This window comes from Phascolarctos cinereus, unplaced genomic scaffold, assembly GCF_003287225.1.
Source record: "Phascolarctos cinereus isolate Bilbo 61053 unplaced genomic scaffold, phaCin_HiC Scaffold_2;HRSCAF=192, whole genome shotgun sequence".
Taxonomy (NCBI): Eukaryota; Metazoa; Chordata; class Mammalia; order Diprotodontia; family Phascolarctidae; genus Phascolarctos; species Phascolarctos cinereus.
This window is the reverse complement of record NW_027555625.1, coordinates 69,016,216-69,035,320: the sequence shown is the minus strand read 5'-3', so window position 1 is coordinate 69,035,320 and position 19,105 is coordinate 69,016,216. Positions and strand designations below refer to the sequence as shown.

The 19,105-nt window shown below is 36.4% G+C and overlaps 1 long non-coding RNA gene across 1 annotated transcript in view; it reads left to right on the top strand.

Moving 5' to 3' along the window:
* The window catches only part of LOC110192148 (uncharacterized), a 90,716-nt gene extending 89,504 nt beyond the window's left edge, over positions 1 to 1,212 (top strand). Inside the window, exon 3 of the long non-coding RNA XR_002320097.1 lies at positions 768 to 1,212. This is a non-coding gene — a long non-coding RNA (uncharacterized LOC110192148). The remainder of the gene's footprint in view (positions 1 to 767) is intronic.
* Positions 1,213 to 19,105: the final 17,893 nt, after the last annotated feature.

Below are 19,105 nucleotides of genomic sequence, written 5' to 3'. Positions count from 1 at the left end.
ACCAGACACTTTCCAAGGACTAAGGATATAGATAAAACAAACAAACAAAAAAAGGATTCATTACCTAAAGAAACCTAAATGTTAATAGAAGAACATAATAATAATCAAGCCTTAGTTAATCTTTACTGCATGCTCCAGACATCTAGGTGGTAGAGTGGATAGAGCACTGGACCTGTAATTAAGAAGACTCATGTCCCTGAGTACAAGTCTGGTCTCAGACACTTATTAGCTGTGTGACTCTGGGCAAGTCATCTAATACTGTTTGTCTCAGTTTCCTCATCTGTAAAATGATCTGGAGAAGGAAATGGAAACCCACTCCAATGCCTTTGCCAAGAAAGCCCCAAAGGGGCTCGCTGAGAGTCAGACAAAACTGAAAATGACTGAACAACAAATAATATGTTAAGCACTATGCTAAGCACCGGTGGTACAAATGAAAAAAAAAAAGTCTGCTATCAAGATTAAAATCCAATGGGGAAGGAAAGGCAACACACACACACACACACACACACACACACACACAAGATGAAAAGTGTGTATTTATGTGAGAGTGAGATGCAGGTAGGGACTACTCAGCAGAGGACATATGCAAATATTTGGAAAATCAGACTGTTAGAAGCCAGAAGGAGAATAAAGGTTGACCAGGGTGGACGATTCTACAACATGAATGACACAAGAGAAATTTACCAATAGGATAAGGTAATCATAATGGCCAAAGAATATCCCTGAATGTGAATAGGATTTATGTTTTGTTTTGTTTTTTTCCACAGAGAGGAGATCTCAGGCACGGAGGACTAAGATGGCAACTAAAACATAGTAGCCAAATCCAGAAAATCAGAAGCAGAGCCAGGAGAGGAATAAAGGTCACTTTGTTTCTTAATTGAGAGATTTGGATATTATGACCTCTGAAGTTCTACCCACCTCTAAAATCTATGAAATTAAGATTGTTTCCTCCTCAGGAAAGAGGAACACAAGAGATATTTCCAGAACTTGACCTGCTTTATACGTATCAATTTCTACCTATGTATGTGTTTATCTCGCTATCTGTCTATGTATATGCTTTGCTGCATTTCCACATGGAAGCAGAGATGATGGATAAAAGTTCTATACCAGAGAGAGAAAGCATGGATCCAGATTTTACTATCACTACATATTTACTCTGTTACCGTAGATCATGTGCTTAACCTCTCTGGTATTATTTTCTCAGTTGTTATATGGGAGAGTAAAAAGAAATCAGTAACTACTTTAACATTGTCCATAGTTGCCTATTTATTTTTGTTTTCTTTTTTTTTATTTTTAACATTCATTTAAAATACCCCCAACATTTTGAGTTCCAAATTCTTCCTCACCCATTGAGAAGGCAAGAAGTATATCAATTATACATTTGGAGTCATGTAAAACATATTTCCATATTAACCACATTGCAACCCCCCCCAAGAAATATAAAGTGAAAAATGTATGCTTCAATCTGCAACTAGAGTTCATAAGTACTTGGAATTAGCTGGGATCATTGTATTGAGCCAAGGAGCTAACTGTTTCACAGCGGATCATCATTATAATATTGCCATTATTGTATGCAATGTTTTCCTGATTCTGCTCACTTCACTTTGCATCAATTTACATGTCTTCCAAGGTTTTTCTAAACCCAACCTGTTCATCATTTCTTATAACACAAGAGTATTCCGTCACAATCATATATTACAACGTGTTCAGTGATTCCCTAAGTGATGGACATCCCCTTAATTTCAATTCTTTGCCACCACTAAAAGAGTGACCACAAATATTTTTGTAATACAGATACTGTTCCATTTTCTTTGAGTTCTTTGATACAGACATAGCAGTGATATTTTTGGGTCAATAAATATGTACAGACTCATAGTCTTCTTGGCATAGTTCAAAATTGTTCTCTAGAATGGTTGGACGAGTTCTCAACTCTACCAATGGTTCATTCATGTCCTGATTTTTCCACTGCAATGTTTCACTGAAGTAAGACCTGACCTCTTAAAGTATAAATCCATATCAATATGAAGTTAAAAAGCATATTTTATTCTCTTAAGGAATCATTTCTATAAATACTTATTGCTTTTCTGCCTTCCTTTAGAGTCTATTAGGATATAAGTTCTTTGAGAGCACATACATCCTTTACTTTTCCATCAATACCTTCTTAGTAGCTATGATAGCAGAGCTGGAAGAAAGAGCAAAAACTTCCTTCCAAAGTATTTCTTTACAAAGGACTAAGAATTTTCCATTGAGCTCTAAATTTTCCACCAGCTACTCTGCTTAGCATTGACTTCACAAATATCATGTCACCAATACCACATTACTAAGTACCCTTCAGCTTTTCCCCAGCCATTTTTATCTTCCTTTTGTGTATTGTCCTTTGCTATTAGATTGTGAACTTCTTGAGGACAAGGACTTCTTTTTTTCTTTTTAAATATGATTCCCCAGCACTTAGCACAGTGCCTGACAAAGATCTTAATAAACAGTTTTCATTCCATTGTTAATTTCAAATATATTCCTTCCCATAGGGGAGATAAGTATTGCAGTGTGAATAGAGCATTGGGCCTGGAGTTAGGAATTCAAATCTGGCCTCAGATACTTTTTAGCTGTGTGACCCTAGATAAGACATTTAACTTCTGTTTGCTTGACTTTCCTCATCTGTAAAATTGAGATGGTTGGTTGTTTTGAGGGTCAAATAAAGTGATATTTGCAAAGTGATTAGCATGGTTCTCTACCTACCTTCATTAGTCTTCCCATGTAACAAAAGTAGAAAAAATGTTTACAAAAAGCAAATGTCCAACTAACTCCTTCTGACATTGTATACATCATTCCATACCAATCGTGTTCCATTTGTCAAATGAAAGAAGTTACATGATTTTCTTCATCTATGGGTTCAAGATAGTTCATTACACTTATATAGATAGAATTCAGCTTCTTATTATTGTACTTTTCCTTAATTTAACTGTAATTGTGCATCTTGTTTTCCTGATTTTGCTTAAACTATATCAGATCATTGAAACCTTACCATATTTGTTACCTCGTATTTATTCCTTCAGAAGGATTGGGCACAGGATTTCACTGATATAGCTAACTCCTAAGGAGAAAGCTCCCTCTACCAATGTAAAATAGCACTTGCTTTGCAATTTGTAGTCTTTCAGAGTTGCATTTATTTATTGGGTACAATAACATTGCCTTCATATTAATATTCATATATATTAATAAATACATACACACTTACATATAAATGGTCATTTCCCATTCTGCTTTTAATCTGTTATATTTATCCAACCCCCTGTCCTTTCTTATTTTTCCTAATCATTGATTGGTTTCAGGATCAAACAATCAAAGGGAGACTAAGTCACTATCAGTGCTTCTGATTTCTCAGATTTCCTATAGCAATTCTCATGTAACATCCTCCGTTGTTATTGTTCATCCTGTAGTCTCAAAGAGTACCAATGACATCACATGGTGATGTCTTGACTCGCCCATGAATTGAAGAGAAGCATAGTTACACGAAGTTATCAGCCTCACGTTCTCTTCCAAAGTCATCAAAGTCCTGTAGCTTAAGGTAAGAGTCAAGATGACTGATGATGGGCCAGAATGCAGTGGATGACTTTGGCATCTTTGATGTTTGACTAACCTGTAAGCACTCCACAGAGCCTACCTCAGTCACCTTCATGGCCATTAGAACAAATTGTTCTCTTCCATCCATTCCACTGGAGGAAATCTTCACATACTTGGCATTGACATCCTCCTAACACACTGACAGATTTGAGATCTATTTGTTACCCTCAGCTTGGTTGAAGCATTTGCTAAGATAGTTTTATACAGTGTAATTGCTTCACATGGTGTAGGTTCTTGGAGTCACAGGTGACAAATCAAATGTTTGATAGAATCATAGACTAGTCCCAGGGTGCTCAGGTGACAATGCTGTCATAATCTTTGTCCTGGCATCCCAGTCAGTCAAAGACAAACCCTGACTACCTTGTGTGAATGGTATAAGCTTAAACTTGAGAAGAGCTGGACAGTTCAACAGACACAGTGACAAAAAGAAAGACATATATATATGTATATATATATATATATACATATATATAAATATATATATATGTATATATATATATATACACATATATATATGTATGTGTATATATATGTATGTATATATGTATGTATATATGTATATATGTATATGTATGTATATGTATATATGTATGTGTATTATATATATACATATATACACATATATATATGTGTGTATGTGTGTGTGTGTATATATATATACATGTATATATATATACATGTATATATATATATATATATGTAGAGAAAAACAAATCTCTGAATAAGTATTGTAAAATTCCCACTGGACCTATGACCTATTTCAACCAGGACAGTTGTGCTTAAGATGTTTGAGCCTTTGGCTATACATCTCCCCATTTCTGTTGTTGTTGTTGTTGTTGTTGTTTTTCCTAATGAAGATGTAGAACAAGCAAAGGAGAAAATGAATACCTGCTGCCCAGCAGGAGGCTGTCACTACAAGCATTATATTCACAAAAGAGCAAAAGAGAGAATTGATGAAGTTTGAAAATTACATAATCTAAAACAAGTAAAAAAAGGATTTTACCCTTGAATTAAAGGTGAAATAAGCAGAATTGGAGGAAAATATTAACATGAGCTGATAATAATGAAAATATTAATAATAATATTTAATATTCATTGTTAAGCACTTTACAAATCCTTTTTCAGTTGATCTCACAAAAACCCTGGGAGGTAGGTGCTATTATTATCCCCATTTTACAGATGAGAAAACAAGCAAATAGAGGTTAAGGGACTTGCCCAGGGTCACATAGCTAGTAAGTGTCTGAATCATTATCTGAACTCAGGTCTTCCTGACTCCTGGCCCAGAGCTCTATCCATCATGCTACCTAGCTGCTAATAAGGCAAATAATAAGCTCATTTTTGGAAAATGCCAAAAATGTGTATAAAGGATAAAATTTAGTTATTAGGTCTGTCTAGAGATTTCATCAATAATTTCATAATACCATGACAGATTTTCTATTTATTTATTTATTTATTTTCAGATTGATTCTCTCTTTTTCAGGATGAAAGTACAGAGGCCCACTCCTGATTATCTCAGGAGATTTGATTTACCTGATCTATTTCTGAGATGCTTCACACCTCTTCAGACAGCCTGGGGCCACTCTCCCGTTACCCCTTGATATACATGCTGGGATTCTGGACATCTCATTTAACTTTCTCACTACAGCTCTGAATTCAGGAGCGTAAGAGCTCTCCCAGCCTTAGCCATCCTCAGTCACTGCAATTACAGATATGTGTAGCCACATCTGACAGTAGATAGATAAATAGAGATAGATAGCTGCATATATATATATATATACATATATACATAATCAAAATAATTTACTAAAATGTACAGTATGAAGAGGTGTAGGAACAACATTCCTTTGGCCTCTCATAGTGTGATAAGGTGTTTTTTTTTTTTGAGATAAAAATTAACTCCATACATAGACCTCAGCAAGAAGAAAAGACCAAATTAAGGCTTGTTTTGGTGTTCATTAGTATTCAGCCCCTTATAAACAAGGCATTCTGAAGAAAGAACAGGAAGAAATCTGGGACCAGAGGGTGCTTAATACTGATGTCATCATGATTTCCATTGAGTTCCAGCATCAGTAAAATAGTTCCCCTTGTGAAGCCAGAGAATCCAATTTGTCCCCAGCCCTCCTTGGAGACAAAAGGGATTTGCTGGGTCTTCAATAGTAGATAATGTAAGACTCAGAGGATTCTAAATGGCTGAATTGGAAAGAGAGTCATGCTTTTAATTTCTAAGTGATATCTAGGCATGATTCTGGGAGACTATTCATTATTTCTCATTTCTGATACATGACCAATCCTGTTTTTCCCCACTTACATGTGTTCAATGAGATTCCTCCCTACCCCTGCAGGAACTTCAGGAAATTCCCAGGAGGAAGATAGGGTGAGGCATAAAAGTCAGATCACTTTGGTCAGATACAGTCTCAGATAGTAACTTTCAGACAGGTTCCGGGGATAGTAGGGATAGAGGAGGACAATGTAGGTCTGAGGAACTTGTTGACTAATGGGCTTCAAAAGAGGGGCAGAATCCTAAAGGTGTGTCATGCTCAAATATAACAAGGATGGATGTGGCTGTCAGGCCAAAGAAGAAGTAGCATGGCACTTGGAACAAACACAGTTCACTCTCCCCCATTGAAAGTTCTGCTAACATTCTGTATTCTAAAGTTACTTCAACTTCTAAACATTTTGTGAGCCCTATGTGACCCATGATCTCAGAGGGACTATGGAATAATGGGTAGAGAGCAAACTTCAACTTCAGAAAAATCTCAGTTTAAGTCCTTCCTGTGAAATCTATTGGCTGTGACCATAGGCAAAACATATAATCCCATTCACTATGCAAGTAACATTGTAAGCCCACCAATGGCTATGTAAGTACAAAACAGCATTTTTTTTAAATATCCTTTCTCTTTTGGTGATGAATTCTGGGAAGTTTAATTCATTCTAAAATTTGAGGGATGTTCTAAGCAGGAACATCTCAATTATCTGATTATGTTGTTCCTTCTCTACTAAATACATAACTTGACAAGAATAAGGATGCTGAATTTCTGTATTACAACAAAGGTCATGACTGCCAAGGAAATTCTAATAAAGGTCTTAACAGCACTGGGATCTACCAGGGCTTTGAAGGGATCACACTTAACACATTAGCTGAGCCAATTTCTAGAGGAAACTCAGATAGCAGAGCACTGTTAACAGTATAAAAAAAAACTGTCAAGGTATATCTTGCCCACTGAATTTTAAGTGTTCTATTCAGGGACCTCAAGGTCTTGAATAGATGATAGGAAATAAGAACATTTTCTTCCTAGGAATATAGCGAGTCAAGACGCACACATAGGTAAATACAGGTGAAGTCAAACTATAAATATCTTTGTACCAAGAACTGATCCTAAAGGATGGCATCAGGGATAACCATCTGCTCCTATGACTTCCACATTCACTTCTCCCTGTGACTAACAAATCTATATCTTTAGCCTAGAATTATCATTTATCACATAGCTACACACTACCTATTAGACTATGAGCTGTAGGCAGAAAAGCATTGCACCTTATCTAGTTTATTTCAATCAGCACCAAGCACAGTAGGCAATTAAGAAAAATTTCTTGAATACTGCAAATGACTGAATTAAGCTATTCTAATTTTCCAATATAATGAATGAAACTTCTTTGTAATATTTATTAAGAGGGTTAAAGGTTTGATTTAATGTGGTAGAATAAAAAGTTTAATGTTGTATTATTTGGATTTATATCTGCTGTCTACTCCTTACTACATATGTGACTTGTCATTTTACTTCTCGGTTCCTTAGTTCTCTCATCTTTATAGTGAAAATTTTCAGACTATATGACCTCTAAAGTCCTCTCTAGTTCCTATAGATAGTTCAACTGATGGGGTACTCACTGCATCAGAGAGAAGACAAGTGTCATGGACAGACAAATATAATGATCAGAAAATATTTTTATTCACAGGGTAATTCTCCAACTTCTGTGGAGCAGCTCTTAAATGTTTGAAGTCCCTGATAATTCCTTCCTCCTAATTCTTGAAATCTTCATTTTTCTCTGCTGAATATCACTATGAATATTTTAATACTACTTCCCAAGCAGGGGTGAAGAAAAGCAGGGCTTTGGGATATAATATGATCATAAATTTAAATCCTGTGGGAAACAGAGAGGTCACCTTACCCAACACTATCTTTTTAAGAGAGAAAACTGAGACCTAGACAAGTTAAGTAACTTGCTCAAGAGTCACATGGACAGCATGGCATAGCTGGAGTTCAAACCCAGGGCTTCTTATTCCAAATCTAATGATATTTCTACTATACTACTCATTGAGAAACCTATAAGATAAGAATGCTGATTTTAAGTCTAGAGATCCTATGGTCCTCAAGTATAGTTCCAATATGTTGACTAATTAGATATCATGTGACCCAAAGTAACTCAGTGCCATTGAACCTATTTCCTCCTTTGGAAAATAAGCATTTATACACATGATATCTAAGGCCCTTTCTAGTTTTAAAATGTATCATTCAGGTAAGCTTTTTAGATAAGGTCTGAATAATTCTGGGCATTTTATTTTGCAAAAGACAATAACAAACAGATGCAAGTACAGAGAAGGGCCACCAGAGTGGTAAAAGAACTGGAACAGAGGAGTGGGTAATACTGCCTCCTGTGGGGTGCTGGAATCATCTAGGGGATTGGTAGTAGCCTCAGGTGCCACTAGGGATGAGGGCTGAATAAAAATAAAGGAGCAGTAGAAGCATAAGGAAAGAAAAGAAGATAAGAAAATTTTGAGAAGCAATTCATAAATAGTTTTAACAAAGTTAAAGTCATAGTAGTTACATTATTTTCCAAATAAACACACAAAATGAAGTTATAAGTGGTCAAGTCCACCAACAGGCATTAAGAAGCAAGTGTTAGCAGGGAGCACATTGGACACTGTAGAGAAGTCCAGCATGCATCAGCAGGAATACACACGTGTAATGTCTTGTTTATAATATGATCCTATATGGTTACATGATGTGATATTATATTGTTAAAATTTAATTTTATGAAAAAACACAAATTTATGATAATTATTAAATTTAACATGTATCATTTAAAATATTTTATTTGTTTTTGAAATAATGCAAATTAGAAAAAAAAAGGTTAAAGGTTAAAGAAAGTAGATTTCCAGGGGGGCACTGAACAATTTTTAAGGGGGTGGTATACCAAATAAGTTTGGGAACCTCTAGCATAGATTCAAATTGAGGGTATTTAGCCTGGAAAAGAGAAGTCTTGGGTAGGTGGGTGGGTATGCTGATAATAATAGGTGACATTTATAATGTAATTTAAGTAGTAAAACAGTAGATCAATGGGTAGACAGACAGATACTCACAGTAACCCTGTAAGGTAGGTGATGTTATTGTCACCATTTTACATTTGAGGAAAGTGAAGCAAACAGAAATTAAGTAACTTATGCAAAGTCCAATAGCTAGTATGTATCTGAGGCTGGATTTGAACTCAGGTCTGCTTGACTGCAGAACCATTGTTTTATACACTGTATATCCATAAACATATACACATATATACATTTGCTTACACATAATGCATATGTATACATATCAGTATTTGTTCATATGTATGTATTTATGCCTATATGTCTATATGTATTTATTGTATATGTTTATATATGTATGCTTGTATGTGTCTGTCTGTCTATCTATCTATCTATCTATCTATCTATCTATCTATCTATCTATCTATCTACCTATATCAGCTAGATGGTGCAATGGCAGTGGACAGAACACTGAGGCCTGCTTGAAGTCAGAGATACTTATCTTCCTGAGGTCAAATCTGGCCTCAGACACTTAGTAGCTGTGTGACCCAGGGCATGTCACTTAACTTCTTTGTCTCAGTTTCCTCATCTACAAAATAAGCTAGAGAAGGAAATGGCAAACCACTCCAGTATATTTGCAAAGAAAATGCCAAAAAGGGTCCAAAGAGTTGTACACAGCTGAATACAGAACATATGTGTGTATACACACAAGTTTTTGTTGTTATTGTTAAGTCACACACAGACAGTTCTTGCTTTACATAAGTGGACAGTTCCCAAGACCTTTATGTAAAGAGAGAGGGAAAAAGGGAGTACCATGCCTGTGAAGGAAGGGGGAGGGCAAAGGATTCAAGGACATGTCAAGGACTCAGAGAAAAGGGAGGTGAAAGAGGAAAGGGGGTAGTGCTGAGGTAGCCACCTGGGGGCCTAGATGGAACCAAGAGAAAGAAGAAGTAGGAGACAGACACATGGAGACTGGACAGGGACACAGACAGGACAGGAGGCAGCACACATGGGTAAGGACAGACAGAGTTACATGAGTTTGGCTGGATGGAGGGGTGGAATGGGGTTGACACCCCAGGAATGTGCTGAGCAGACAAAGTAAAGCCTAATTCTAAATTCACTCTACAGATCTCAAGCCAAGTATAGGCTGTGGCAGTGGTAGTGTTCTGTCTCTGCTTCAGTTCTATAGCTTTCACTTGGAGTTTTTTTTTTTTAATTTGCTTTTGTAGGGTAGTGGAAGTCCATGGTATAGAGGGGCAAGATGAGAGAGAGAGAGACAGACAGACAGAGAGAGACAGGCATAGAGACAGAGACAGCCACAGAGACAGAGACACAGGGGAAAAGACAGAGAGAGACAGAGACAGAGAAGAGATGGAGACAGAAACAGAGACAGAGACAGAGAGATATAAAGAGGGACAGAGAGAGACAGAGACAAAGGCAGAGAGACAGAACAGAGAGAAAGAGATAGACAGAGACTGTGAGAAAGAATTAGAAGTTAGGCTTCCACAGCAGAACAAGGGGATTCTGAAGACTTCCAAGATCTTGTGGACAGTCCCTCAACCAATCAAAAAGTACTCCAAACATTCTGCAGATAACTAGTTCCTTAAGAAAGAGCCCTGGAAGCTAAACTGGTTGCAACCTGATGAGGTTAAGGACAGGGCAAAGGCTTTTCTCTAATGGGCTTGCTTAATAAACCTATTGAATATTAACTGACATACCCCAAGGGTGGAGATAGTACCCATTTTTTAACATGGGATGCATAAACTAACATGACAAGGAGGAACATGGAGGAACATGAAGAACATGGGATGAGAGGTTCAGGAAGAATGTAACTCAGATGAGCAGAGCCATTCCTAGCGCTGATGGGTGGAATATGGATCTTACTAATCATTTAAAAGTTGATTCTACCACTATGCCATCACGTGCATGCTACAAAGGTGCAGTGTGCTTGCTTCTCCCGAGAAGCATACGAAGGCTTTCTTTTACCCACTCCTGTAGTAGATTTTTGTTTCAGATTTATCTAACAAAACAGACAAAGACACAGAGAGACAGAGAGAGAGAAACAGTGACATAGAGAGACAGAGACAGAGAGCTGTATAGTAAAATTAACTTTGGTGTTTTTTGGAATGTAGATTTCTTTAAGAATTCTTTACTACAATGGAATTTGTGTCATGTACAGCTTTACATTAAGTAAAGACTACTTATAAATGTATGCATATATGTGTTTCTATACACACTCTCACATATACACTCTTTCACAATTCCTTTAAAAGGTTTGAAAGCCTGTCATACAGACAACGGATTTGTCTTGTACTTATTGATCCAAAAGGGAGGCCTCTGAGCAATGAGTATGCGAAAAAGTTACAGGAAAGTTCATTTTGACTCAATGTAATGAACCATCAATCCCTTAGAACTGTCAAAAAGTAAAATGAGCTGACATAGGTGATAATGAACTCCCCACCTTCAAAGAGAGGCTGAATGACCACTTGCTGGGGAGATTATACAACATTTTAACATACATAGAAGGGGCTTGGGCATGACGATCTCTAATTTTCTCTTACTCTCAAGTACTTACTGCTTTTAGTTGCTATCATTCTTACAACTAATATTTTTGAGATATATTTAGAGTAGCTACAAATGCCACTCTTCCAGTTGGATGCAATGAGTCCCTAAGGCTGTGTTTATGCAGGCAAAGGAAAGAGCTGACAGGAGGCTATAATAAAACTAATTCAGGAGAAAAGAGACTTATTTGACCTGAACTGTCCATATTGATTAAATTCATGAGGTGATTTTTCAACTCTTTATTTGACAGTGTAGACAGAGCCCTAAAGAAGGTTTGAGGGCAAATGTAGATTGAGATAGTGAGATCTCTTTAATATATTCTCACTGCATCCTGTTTGATGATAGAGAATTGTACTCTGAGAACATCACAGTCTGATATATTATGGTTTAATTTGCTTAACTGTACTTAGCTTGCAGTATCTGCCATTGGTTTTATTATCTGATCACAATTGAATTTTTTAAGAGTACCACTAAATTGAAGCTGAGAATTGATGGAAACATAAAATGACTCTTATTTCCAAATTTTCTTCTATGGTATATTAGTCTTTTACACCTGAATTGCTTAAAAATGGCAAGTATATTTTCAAATTAAGACACATTTCATAGAACATTAGTCAGAAGGAAATGTGTATGTCTTTTAATCCAATTTACAGAGATTTTTTTTTTCTTGGTCTTAAGTTGAATATCTTCCTTGATAACAGCCTATATTGTGTTTAGGTTTATTCTACTCTGCCTTTGCTACCAGAGAAGCTATTAGGGATATTTGCTGGATACAGTAATAGATCATTAGGATGGAACAGAACTTGGAACGTCTATGGAGCATCAGAATGTAGGCTTTTAGAACAGTAGGCACAAGAGCTAGAAAGGATACTATAAATTATTGAGTTACAATCTCCTCATTGTACTTATGAGGGTCTCCAGGTAAAGGTGGCTCCTTGTTCAAAGGTCACACAATAGAAGACTAAAGGACTATAGTCAACATCTTTTGCCTTTCCAATACAACATAAAAGCAGCTAATGATAGAGTTGGGACTTGTACCAAGTTCTTCTTATTTATAAGTTAAAAAAAAAAAAGATGGAAGATCAGAGATCAAGACTATTGTTCCTGAGATTTTGGTGAGTAAAATGAGAGGTAGGAGATTAATTAACAGGGAGTGATCTTCCATCAGTGTCAAAAGAAGGATATAGAATAATAGATGAGCATGATCTCAATAATGAAGAATTGAAAGAAATATATACATTTTTTAATTTTTTATACTAATTAATAAAATTTTACAAATTAAATGCACATAGTATTTTCAGGTAAAATGCCCTTAACATTTAATCTTCACAGTAATCCTTGGAGTTTTATAGTATACACTGAATAATTCCCATTTTATAGAAGGAAAACTGAGCATAAGAGAACTTCAGTGACTCTTCCAAGCACACAAAGTTGACTATTTGCAAGTAGGACTATAATATAAGTCTTTGGATTCCAAGTGCTACTCTATTTCTACTACTCCATCCTGTGGTGGGAGATGAAAACTTTCAATTAATCTGACACTTTCATGTTTATTTAATCACAATAGCATGGAGATACTTTTGTAAAGGCAGATAAATTACATCCCAATCGAATTTGACAGCAAAGATAAATTATACTAACTTAAATATTCAAGCCCTTTTTGATGAGGCTCTGGAAAGGAGGAAATTGAAATGTGTTTATTTTTAAAGGCTCTCAAAATGGCTATTTGATGCAAATGAAATGAGTGAGGTTTCCCAATGTGAAAATCAAAGAATTTTATGGTTCTGATAATGTATTCTCAATTATCAGAAGCAACTACTTGAACAGAAATCTACCAAGTAATTGCAAAATGGTGCACAGAACAGAAATGTTCCATTGGTCTCTAGAACTTCAACCTTCTCAGAAGATGGATCAACTGATATTCCAGGATGACAGGTAAAACATAAAGGATGTTACCAATTAAGACCCTCATGTTCACAAGCTGCTTCTTCCAGTGTGAGAAGTAGAATGAATATAGAATGTAGAAGTAGAATGAAGTAAAACTACTCTGAAAAAGCACAGGACTTGACATCACTTGTAGAATCATTAGTTTAACAAATAACCACATCCTTATCTTGCCCTCGATAGTTTTCTTGAAATTCTCACTCAGGAATCAAAGAGTAGATTGAGAGTTTTACTTACAGTACCAAAATACTTAACATAGAATATCAGACCTGGAAGTCGCCTTAGAATACAGATTGGTGGAACTGAAAGGAATGTTATAATATAAATGTAGAATATAAAATAGCAGAGGAATAGATTAATAATTTTATCTACATATGAAACTTCAAGTTTGAAACTTCCTCTCCTATTTCATATCAACACCTACTCTGAAACTTTTACTAGTTGCCTAGGATACTTAGAGTTGCACAAAATCACATAGTTAGTATGTGTCAGAAGTTGGATTTAAGCTGAGGTCTTTCTGACTCTGAGGCCAGCTGCATCTGCTACAGCAGCGCACCCTCTCAAAGAAGCATGGTATTACAAATATTGAATATGAGTGCTCCAAGATAAATTATAACATGGCATTTTAGAACATAAGAGGTAGAAGGAATCCTAAGTATCTATTCAAAATGATTTTACAAATGAGGAAATTGAGCCCCAAAGGATTTTATGACTTCACATAAGTCATATAGTAAGCTAATGTCTGATTAGAGATGAGACCCCAAGTCTCCTAACCTCCTAATCCATGCTTTAGCCACTAAATCACATAGTCTCTAGTATGAAAAAATATTTCTTTATCACATTATTAGATTTCAACTACTAAGATATCTGGGAGAAGTTTAAATTTGGGTCCTAATAATGCTATTAAAATAATAATAAGAGACAGCATATCAGATTGCCATAGACACTTGTGAGGGGAATAGAAAAATACATGCAAGGAAATTTCTTCCACTGTTTTACTGAGAGTTCCTACAAACCAAAGAAAGGTGAACCTTACTTCTTTAAAATCTAGTCTGAAATGGACATATAATGTGAGTATCCTGGATGAGATCTGAATGCTACTTAAATAGCTATGGCTGCTTTCATTTTTCTTGATGGTATTCTGCTATATGGATTGATTATTCAGGCAGCATCAGAAGACTGATTTACAAAACTTATCCTGGGTTCCAGGAATTCTTCCTGAGCCTTCTTGTTGGATTTGATCTTAGTAAATAGTCATATAATAATTTTATCAGTGAACAAAGGCTTCTTTCCATTGGAAGCTGTGAACAGCCATGAAAAAATATTTTTACGGATGTATTCTTTTGTTTCCTCTTCACTTTACAAACTGTGAATGGCTTTTCCTTCAATCTACACCTCTTCTCTTCTCTTCTCTTTTCCTCCTCTCTTCTCTTCTCTTCTCTTCTCTTCTCTTCTCTTCTCTTCTCTTCTCTTCTCTTCTCTTCTCTTCTCTTCTCTTCTCTTCTCTCTCTCTTGTTTTTAGGCAATTGGGGTTAAGTTACTTTCCCAGGGTCACTCAGCTTATAAGTATCTGAAGTTACATTTAAACTCAGGTCTTCCTGACTCCAGGGCCAGTGCTCTATTTATTGTGCCACTTAGCTCCCCCATGCCACCGCCTTTCAACAAGAATTTCTTTAATCATTTCTGCAGCATCTGTTCTCCTATCCTATTTCTGACTCATTTTCTATCTACTCAGCACTATATGACATAGCAGACACAGCCTTAGACCTGGAGCCAGAAGAACTTGACATTGGACTTGGAGTCAAGTGATTCAAATTCCACTCCTGGATTTGATGCATATTACCTGCATGACTTTGCAAAAGTCATTTTTTTTCACCTTGACCCTAAATGGCATTGTATACAGAAGTGGAATACTACAACTTGCTGACTTTACAGTGGATAAAGCAAAATATAAATAACAGGATAAAGACATACCTTACATTTCTATGGCATTGTACAGTTATAAAAGCATTTAATATATATTACGAAAACATTTTATACGTATTCTGTCACTTAATCCATACAAAAACCCCACAAGGGAGTTAGGGCAGGTTTTTTTTTTTAGTATAGCCTTTTTATGTTTTAATTTATTTATTTTTAGTTTTCAACATTCACTTCTGCAAGATTTTGAGTTCAAAATTTTCTCCCCATCTTGTCCCTCCCCCCAACCTAAGATGGCATGCATTCTTGAATACTGCTTCCCTTAATCTGCCCTCCCTTCTATCTCCCACTCCTTTGTCTTATCCCTTTTCCCTTCTATTTTCCTATAGGGCAGGATAGATTTCTATATCCCATAGCCTGTATACCTTATTTCCCAGTTGCATGTGAAAACAATTTTTAACATTTGTTTTTAAATTTTGGCTTCCAAATTTTCTCCTTCCTTCTTCCCCACCCACCCTCATTGAGAAGGCAAGCAACTCGATACAGGTTATACATGTATAGTCAAGCAAATCCCTTTCATAGTAGTTATATTGTTAAAAACTAACTATATTTCTCTTCATCCTATTTCACTTCCTCCCCCTATTTATTCCATTCTCTGTTTTGACCATGACTTTCTCCAGAAGTATTTACTTCTGATTACTCCCTCCCCTAATCTGCCCTTCCCTCTATCATTCCCCTTCTCTATTATCCCCTCCTCCCATTTTCCTGTAGGGTAAGACAGGTTCCCACACCCAATTTAGTGTGTATGTTATTCCTTTATTTAGCCAAATTAGATGACAATAAGTGTCATCCATTCCCTCTGACCTTACCCCACTTCCCCTCCACTGTAAAAGCCTTTTCTTGTCTGTTTTATGTGAGATAATTTATTCCATTCTGGCGCTCTTTTCTCTTTCTCCCAGTATAGTCCTCATTAATCCCTAAATTTTATTCTCCAGATATCTCCCCTTCCATCTTCAACTAACCCAATGCCTTCTATCTATCTATATAAATATACATATTATTTTTTTCCCTCTAACTACCCTAATAGTGACAAAGGTCTCAGGAGTTACAAATATCATCATTCCATGCAGGAATATAAACAGTTCAACCTTAATAATTCCATTATCATTTCTCTTTCCTGTTTACCTCTTCATGCTTCTCTTGAGTCTTGTATTTGAAAGTCAAATTTTGTATTCAGCTGTGGTCTTTTCATCACGAATGTTTGAAAGGTCTCTAATTCACTGAATGTTCTTTTTTCCCCTGAAGAATTATGCTCACTTTTGCTAGGTAGGTGATTCTTTGCTGTAATCCTATCTCCTTTGACCTCTGGAATATTATATTCCAAGCCCTCTGGTCCCTTGATGTGGAAGCTGCTAAATCTTGTGTTATCCTGATTGTATTTCCACAACACTTGAATTGCTTCTTTCTGGCTGTCTGCAATATTTTCTCCTTGACCTGGGAATTCTGGAATTTGGATGCAATATTCCTAGGAGTTTTCCTTTGGGAATCTCTTTCAGGAGGAGATTGGTGAATTTATTTCCATTTCTATTTTGCTTTCTGGTTCTAGAACATTGGGCAGTTTTCCTTGATAATTTCTTGAAAGAGGATGTCTAGGCTCTTTTTTTCATCATGGCTCTCAAATAGTCTAATAATTTTTAAATTCTCTCTCCTGGATCTATTTTCCAGGTTAGTTGTTTTTCCAATGAGGTATTTCATATTGTCTTCTACTTTTTTTTTTCATTCTTTTGGTTTTGATTTACAATGCCTTCATTTCTCATAAAGTCATTAGCTTCATTTCCTCCTTTCTAATTTTTAAGGAAGTATTTTCTTCAGTGAGCTTTTGGACTTCCTTTTCCATCTGGCCAATTCTGCTTTTGAAGACATTCTTCTCATCATTGGCTTTTTGGACCTCTTTTGCCATTTGGGTTAGGCTATATTTTAAGGTGTTAAGTATTTTTTGGGTCTGCTTTAGCAAGCTGATGACTTGTTTTTCACAATTTTCTTCCATCACTCTCATTTCTTTTCCCAGTTTTCCCTCTATTTCTCTTACTGCTTCTCAAAATCCTTTTTGAGGTTTTCCATGGCTTGGAACTGATGCATATTTTTCTTAGAGGCTTTGAATATAGGAGCTTTGAGTTTGTGTCTTCTTATGGTTGTATGTTTTGATCTTCTTTGTCACTAAAAAGATTCCATGATCTTACTCTTTTTTTTTTTTTTTTTGCAGTTTGCTAATGTTCACAGCCCATTACTTAACTTTTACACTTTTTGTTGAACTAGAGGTCTTCTTCCAGTGTGGAGAATGTACTGTCCCATGCTTCAGGGGTTTTATACAGTTGTTTTCAGAGATACTTCTAGGAAACTGTTAATTTTTAGTTCTTCCAAGGTGGTATGATCAAGGGTGAGTTGTTTTCTCCTTTCCTGGCCTGGGCTCTGGTCTATGAGTGACCACAAGCAAACTTTGTCGGCCTTGGAACTATGAGGAGGATTTACTCTGTACTGGCACTACAAGCTCCACCATACCAGCACTCCTCATCACCCCAGAACTGTGACCCAGATCCAAGCAGAGGCACAGCAGGAGAATCTTGCCTCAGCACCAGCAAAGAGATCCCTGCAATCCCCCTCTGAATCAGCCACTTGATCCTCTCTCTGCCTGTGGGCTGAGCTCTGGAAGCAGCCACAGCCCAGGGACTGCTCTGGGACTGAGCTTCTCTCTCACAGTGGTCACAGACAGACCTTTTTTTATTGACCTTCTAAGTTGTCTTTGATGTTTGTTGGTTGAGAAGTCTAGAAACTGCCACAGCTGCTTGTGATTCAGTCTCCTGAGGCCTCCTCCACATTTGCTGAGACCTGGTCTTTGCCTATGCACTCCCATGCTGAACTGAGTTTCTCTCCCAGCCTGGTGTAATAGACCTTTCTAATCAATCATTCAGGTTGTCTGGGGCTGGAAATTTATTTCCCTTTGTATTTTTGTGGGTTCTGCTGCTCTAGAATTTGTTTAGAGCCATTTTTTTACAGGTATTTGGAAGAGTTTGGAGGAGAGCTCAAGTAAGTCACTGTTTTTACTCCACCATCTTGGCTCTGCCCCAAATGTAACCTTTTTAATAGAGAAAGAAACTGAGGTTCAGAGGGCCTGGGTATATTTTCCCCAAACCCCATCATGCAAAAGCCCCCCCCCACACACACACATACGTACACACATACATACACATACATGCACCAGGTTGAGTAGGGATATCAGGAATACAGAATTAGAAAATGAAAGTAGTAGAACATTGCATTTGCATTCAAATCTGGTCTTAGACACTTATCAATTGCATATCATGGTTATAACTTAATCTTTGTTTGCAATACTTTCCACAACTGTAAAATGGCTGCAATGATACTACCACTTCCCAAGGCCATTATGAAGATTAAAAAAAAAATATTTGCGAAACATTTATCATAGTCCTTGGCACTATATCTATATCTATCTATATTTATCTATATTCTTATAAATTACCAGATAAATATAAATATGAATTTCTTAATCTATGAAGTAATTCAGTTCCATAAATGTGCAAAGCATGAACATTGTTTAAAAAAACAAGTAGATGCTCTAGCTGTCGGTCCCTGGGCAAGTCACTTAACTCCAATTGCTTTGCAAAAAAAAAAAAAGGTAGGTACAAATGAGGCATTCTTAGGGTATTTGAAATTTGTATGAAAGACACAGGATTTCATTAA